Source organism: Panthera onca, chromosome A1 (genome assembly GCF_046562875.1).
Source record: "Panthera onca isolate mPanOnc1 chromosome A1, mPanOnc1 haplotype 2, whole genome shotgun sequence".
In the NCBI taxonomy this organism is placed as follows: Eukaryota; Metazoa; Chordata; class Mammalia; order Carnivora; family Felidae; genus Panthera; species Panthera onca.
The window spans coordinates 77,334,050-77,341,249 of NC_138339.1; positions in this window are offsets into that span (position 1 = coordinate 77,334,050).

Consider the following 7,200-nt stretch of genomic DNA (forward strand, 5'->3'; position numbering starts at 1 on the left):
CTGTTCTATAGTCTCCTACAAGAATATGCTTGAGTAGCATAAGATGACAGATATCATTTACTTGAAAAGAATTCTATGTTATAAAGTATTTTTATAAAAACTACAAAAAGTGATTCTATTTGAGCTAAGTCAAATATGAGTCTATATTTTCAAAAATACGTATAGTAGTACATTAGGAAAATGTGCTGTTATGTGCTGAAAATTGCACCTGTAAAGATTTAGAACGTTAAGTGATATCTTACCATTCTAAATTTCTACATTTCTTGGAAATATAGCACAAGATATTCATAACAAATAATAGCTTAAAAATATTATTCCTTGATAGTAACATTGGGTCAAATTTTAGATTTTTGAAAACTACAGTTACGGTCAGACCATATAAACAGAACATTAGAAATATACATTTGAACTGCATTATCGTTCATGCTTCATACCTAATGCTAATAATTTTAAGCAATACTCAATCACCTAATTCTGGGTGTATCTAAAGAAGTTAGAGGGGTTTTGTATTTTTTCTCAGATTTTCTTTTCTCTGTCAAAGACACAATAGCTTATAATTAGTTTTGTGGTTTTAGTCCTTAACAGTAGAGTCTGGAAATGCTTGTATCTCTACCATAAGAATTACTGGTGAAAGAAAAACATTGAATGATAAACCTCTTCTCCCTGTATTCTTGATAACTCTTATAATCTATTCTATACTTTCTTCTTATTTCCTAGGGATATAGAGCTTTGTGACATTGCTTAAAGTATCTCCTCAAGCCTACATTTTTTTCCTACTCTTTTGCAATGATTTATCTCTTCATTATAAAATGGCTCTCATGTGCTTCTTAGTGCAGTGTTTAAATATTGTACACAAAATACACTTTTTGTAAAGAACATTAATAGCTGAAACCAATTGTTGATTCCTTTGTGAAATGAGTTTATAAAATATGAACTAAGAAAGACTGAACAGATTTCCTGACTCCAGGTACCTCAGTGTATATAATATACTAATGAGGAATGTAACTTCCAAGAGAAAGGTATAACATACCAGTATGTGAATCATTCATTGACATTTGCTGCGTAGTTAAAAGCAGAAATAAGAAGCCTAGTCTTGGGATTTCTAGGCCAACTATTTTGTTGTTGTTATTCTTTATACTCAGTTTAAGTTCTGATTTGTTTTTCAGTTTTGCTGTGTTTTAATAGTCGGTATTTTAAGGGATTATTTCTTAGATTTTTTTAAATTATTTTTTTAACGTTTATTATTGAGAGACAGAGAGAGACAGAGCATGAGCATGGGAGGGGCAAAGAGAGAGGGAGAAACAGAATCCGAAGCAGGCTCCAGGCTCTGAGCTGTCAGCACAGAGCCCGACACCGGGCTTGAACTCACAAACTGCAAGATCATGACCTGCACCAAAGTCAGAGGCCTAACCAACCGAGCCACCCAGGCGCCCTGGGATTACTTCTTAGATTTTATAGTAACATCAAACAAAAGGTACTGAGTACTCCACAAGGTACAGGGTGCTGCCAAGCACCTTAGAAAATTTACATGACTTGGAGAAAATGTGGTTCTAATTATGTTTTGGTCAGATAAACTGTATGTGTAAAAACAAAGTAGGTGCTATTATTAAAAAGACTTAATTAGCTATTAATCAAAGATGAGAGGTTGAGATTATTTAATTCTACTGAGAAATGTACGGTGTTCTAGATCAATTCTACAAATGTAAAGAGATTTGAAACAACTTGTGTCTTCAAGGTAATCTAGTAAAAATACGAATTGTACGTAACATGACTTTAGGTTAAACAAATAGCTCCTGGCCCCAAAATTTAAATTTCATGATATATAGTTTTCAGCAGGATTTGTAAAAGGTTAGTAAACTGGACAACTCTAGAACTTATAAATTTATCTTTTTTTTTAAGGTTTATTTATTTTGAGGGGAGGAGAGGCAGAGAGGGAGGGAGAGAGAGAATTCCAAGCAGGCTCCCCACTGTTAGCACAGAGCCCGAAGAGGGGCTCAATCTCACAAAACGTGAGATCATGATCTGAGCTGAGATCAACAGTTGGACATTTAACCAAATAAGGCACCCAGGCATCCCTACTGCTGTTAATATTGTGAAATTGCAACCTAACTACCCATTTTTGATGTATTATTTAAATTACTTTGAAAAACAGTTTGCTTCTTGAAAAGTTTACACAGAGAAGTTTTTGTTTTGTTTTGTTTTTAGTTTTTATTTAAATTCCAGTTAATTAACATATGGTCATATTAGCTTCAGGTGATTCAACACTTACATACAATACTGGTGTTCATCACAAGTGCACTACAGAGTTTTTCTTTTTTTAAAAACAATGCATTGCAGTAGTGATCATCTATTTTGTTTTCAAAGTACAAGAAAAGAAAATAAAATGGTAAAACATGATTTCTCATATACAAGTTTATATTCCCTCACCAATTTCTATCTGTCAGTTGCATAAAGTAAGTTGTTATAGGCTACAACACTCCCTTTCTAGATCTCAGCCTGGGATTTTACCCCTAGGTGGAGCTCTGGTTTCTTGCTGAGCCAGGAATCACTACTATCTGATTTTCTGGGGACACCACAAAAGTACAAATATCACCAGAATGATGAATAACTGAAGAGAAGCTGGTCTAAGGAACTTTAAGCTATTAACATTTTCATACAGTTACAGCACTGATACACTCTACTGATTATTATAAATACATTTCTAATATAGTTCTCTTGTAGTTTTGTACAAGACCTTTTACAGGGAAACTAATGGAAGAATATCTTGTCTGTAATTTTACACTCCAGCATACTCTATCGGAAAACATGAAAATATAAAAAAATGAAAATGGCATTCTAAAAAAACTAAATATGATATAAGTGACAACTCAATAAAGAAACATATATCTGAAATTGAATCTAACATTGAATGTTGGTTGTATGTATTATTTCTTGTGTATGTGTATTATTGCTATTAACATTAAAATGATCTGTGATTATTTTGTAGGAGATATATTAGAATAATTACTTAATATACCTATACTATATTAAATACATATAGATTTATTATGTCAGATAATGGATATATTAGATATAGGTTATATATATATTAAATAGTTATATATGGATATATATTCTAGATATGTATATTTTTAAAAGTAAATTAGAGATAGATTAAAATAAAATATTTTTGTGTTGTTATTTGACTACATTAAAAGAAAATCAGTGTATTAGGACCTTGATGCTATAACAGTAGTCAGAAGATAAGCATCAGCATCACCTGGCAGACTTTGAGAAATGCAGAATGCTCACCTCAGACCTACTGAATTGAACAATTGAACTGCAATTGAACAATTCCCATGTGACCTTTGTAGATTAAATATTTTCTCAGCTTTTTTGAAGGGTTACCAGCAAAAAAATTTACCAAAGCCCAGTCTATCAGTTCTTTTTTACATATAAAGTTTGTGTCATTTTGATCAATGTAATAATTACTTATCTGTCTAAAAATTATATTTGCTACTGAGCTACTTATATTATTTCTAGTTCTTTTGTATTGATACAGTCCAATTTACTACTAGCTGTGTGTAATTAGGGCACGTTTTTCTAGTATATTCTACCAGAATATGGCTAACTGATAACAAGCTTAGTCTTGTTTATTGAATATTCCCAGTGAAATAACCAGGAACAAGAATGAAACTAGGCTGGGAGAGTGGCAGATCTGAGAATAGCAAAACAGAATAATAAAATAATCAGAAAAAAATGATTCACAAAAAGATTCACTAATCTTGGAGAGTCCTTGAACTGATGAACATATATGCACATCCATCTTATTTAATGCCTACCACCTCATCAGTATGTGAATGAGACTTCCTGAAAGAGTTAAGGTGGTTCACAAAAACATGTAACACAGAGCAGTTAGTAGAGATTTCAGAGGATTAGGTAATTTCTGGCAAATCAAATAAATGACTACTCTCATTTATATGTTCATTCATATTATTCCATCATTGCACAACTATTTTTATCGCTGTAGTATCAATCACCTTGACGGTTACCAAAGATTCAAAAATGACAGGTGTAGGGAGGGCTCTGCTACTAAAGGTATTATTGTCTTAAAAGGGTACATCTTTTTAAGACAAACATGATTTAAAATTTTTTGAAAATGGACATTTTGAGAGTGGAGAAATAGGTGGTTATGACATTTTACAGGAAAAGAAGAGAAAAAAAATTGCATTATACAAGAGCACTTTAGATGGCCCTATGTACTGTGGCCCATGTTCTGAATAGTTTGGTTGAATGGATAAGTCATGGGTCTGTCCTTCAAAGAAGCGTGAAACAAAACATGGCTATTCCTTTGTTCAGTCAAATATTACTGAAAATTATAATCAAAATGTGAACCTTATTCTGATCATGAAATAAAGAGGAGTCTATAGTATAAGTCCATTTTCTCACAGCTATGCAACTTCAAGTAAAGTTAATATTTGACTATGTATGGTGTGTTGCTGATCATCTGAAATTCAGCCCGAGCTTCATGTGAAGATACAAAAAAAAAGTCAAATCCTCTCACACAGTCTGAAGGTGATAGGGTTACAATTTTGGTTTTAGGGAGAAGAAATACTGATCCACCAAAAATGCAACTCTTGCAAAATTCCACATTAATTTTTTCCATGTTCAAACTATGCATGATTTTGATGTTCAGACAATTTACAATCCACAATTATAGATGCTGGCTCAGAGCAGGGTAAAAGGAAGTTAGGGATGGTCAATATCTATTTTGGAATTTCAACATTCCTATGAAGCAAGTAAGTAGTCCTTTGAAGTCCTATCTGTAAACTTTCCAAAATTAATACTTTTGAGTTTCACTCTCAGTGTGTTTCATATAGAGTTGGCAGTTTTTAATATTGTAATGGCTTGTACATTTAAAACACAATCAACATCTTATTATACTTTCTAAGTACTAAATTATCCTTTTCATTAGATTTAGCTCATATGTTAAAACAAAGTCACTGCATATATGAATAATAAAATTACAGAGTGATTTCTAACTTAAATTTGTACCACAGATATTTCCCACTCCTTAAGTGCTTATTTTTTAGCCTCTTAATATATTTAAATTATCTTCGTATAAAGCATTATTCATATTAGTAATGTCATATGTCTCAATAAATGAGGACATATCAAATGAAACGTATCTCTCTAAAGAAAATTTATAGAAAGGTAATAATTATTTAAAACTGCTTTATCGTGACTGTATCAGTCAGATCAGTCAGAGTTCATCTAGAGACTAGTAGGAGATATCACAGGATTTGTTACAGAGAATTGGTTTACACAGTTGAGAAAGTTAGTTAAGAAGACTTTGTAAGGCTGTTGTCTCAGCATCAGATAAGGAAGCTTGAAATACACAGGACAGGCAATAAGGAAAGAAAAATTACTAAGGACTGGAACCCACTGGCAGTAGCTGGCACTCAAGGATGGACTAAAATCTGTGTCCCTTATTATTGCCTTTACCCAGAGTGACAAGCTTATTCTGAAGAAATCACTGTCCAGAGTCTTTTACCATAAAACTAAACATATACATGGCCGAGTAGTTAGAGAAAGTAAAAGAGGATCTAGGTAAGAGAGTGATTGCAGGCCCACTGCTGCTTCATGTCAACAAAGTGAATCAGCAAATACACAAAGTGCATGTGTGCACATAGATGGGTGCTCCATGAAATAAAATTAAATAGCTATTGCTCCCTCTATCCTCGAAATCTAACAATGTGTCCAACCCCCCAAATGGAAACATATAAGAAATGCATTCTGGGAAATGTAGTTCAGTCTAGCCGATTTGATAGATTTCAAAGTTATCACAGTGATTCTGACATTTAACAAATTTGTATGGCCTATGGCAAAGTAATAGTTTCTACAAACAATGATCTCTTCTACTGATTAATGTTCCATCTATGCTTCATGTAATTTAGCCAAGCCTAGTTATGACTCTGATAGTATCCTTATCACTAATTCTACGGGGTGGGGGGGGGGGGGAGGGGAAGGAACCAAAAAAAAAAGGAAATACAAGAAAAAGAATTATGTTCATGTCTCATGACAATTATTTTTCTGAAAATTATATTTGGAAAGAATTCCTGGTTTTCATAATAAAAGTAACATTAAAATACATGTGATTAATTTAATTACTTGTTTATAACTCATGATTCAAGAATAATCATTTTCCCTTTATTATTCAAAATATTTTAAAATTAAATTTGTTATTTAGAGATAATTGTCGAGTCACATGCATTTTTAAGAAATACTAACAGATCCCATATACACCTGACCTACTTTCCCCCAAATTGTCATCTTCCAAAACTATTGTAAAATATCACAGTCAGAATATTTAACATTGATAGTGTCCACATACAGAACATTTACATCACCAAAAGGACCCCTCAGTTTACTTCTTTATAGCTACATTTACTTCCCTTTCACCCTCACCCCCTTCTTAACCCTTGGCAACCACTAATCTGTTCCCCTTTTCTATAATTTTGTTATATTAATAATGCTGTATAAATGGAATATAGGGTATATAGTTTGGAGGGCTTAGATTTTGTCACTCAGAGTAAATCTTTGGAGATTCATCCAGGTTATTCTGTTTATCACTAGTTTGTTCCTTTGAATTGGTGAGTAGTATTCAATGATATAAATGCAAAACAGCTTAACCCCACAAAAGACAACTACATTGTTTCCTGTTTGGGCTATTAAAAATAAAGTTGCTATAAAAATTCCTCTATAGCTTTTTTTGGTGTGTGATTTATTTCTCTTCTTTAAATGTCCAGAACTGCAATTCCTAGGTTTTGAAAGTTCGACATTTCATTTTTACATGTTTGTTTGTTTCAAGAAAATGCTAAACTGTTTTCCAGAATGGTTGTGCCATTTTACATTCCCATTTCCACCAGCACTGTATCCAGGTTTCTGAATCCTTGCTAATGTTTGGGGTTATCACGATTTTTTTATTATTTTAGCTGTTCTCATGGGTGTGTAGTGATATCTCATTGTTTTCAATCTGCATTTCCCCAGTGGTTATACATACATTTAGAACCATGATAAACAGAGTTCTAACTCTTACTTCAACCTTCCAATGTAATTTGGAGAACTCAGACTATAAGAGAAACCTATTGCTTACCTATATTTTTGCTTACCATGATATTTTTTCCTTCATGATGGTCCCAGTTTCCTTCTTTCAGTGTT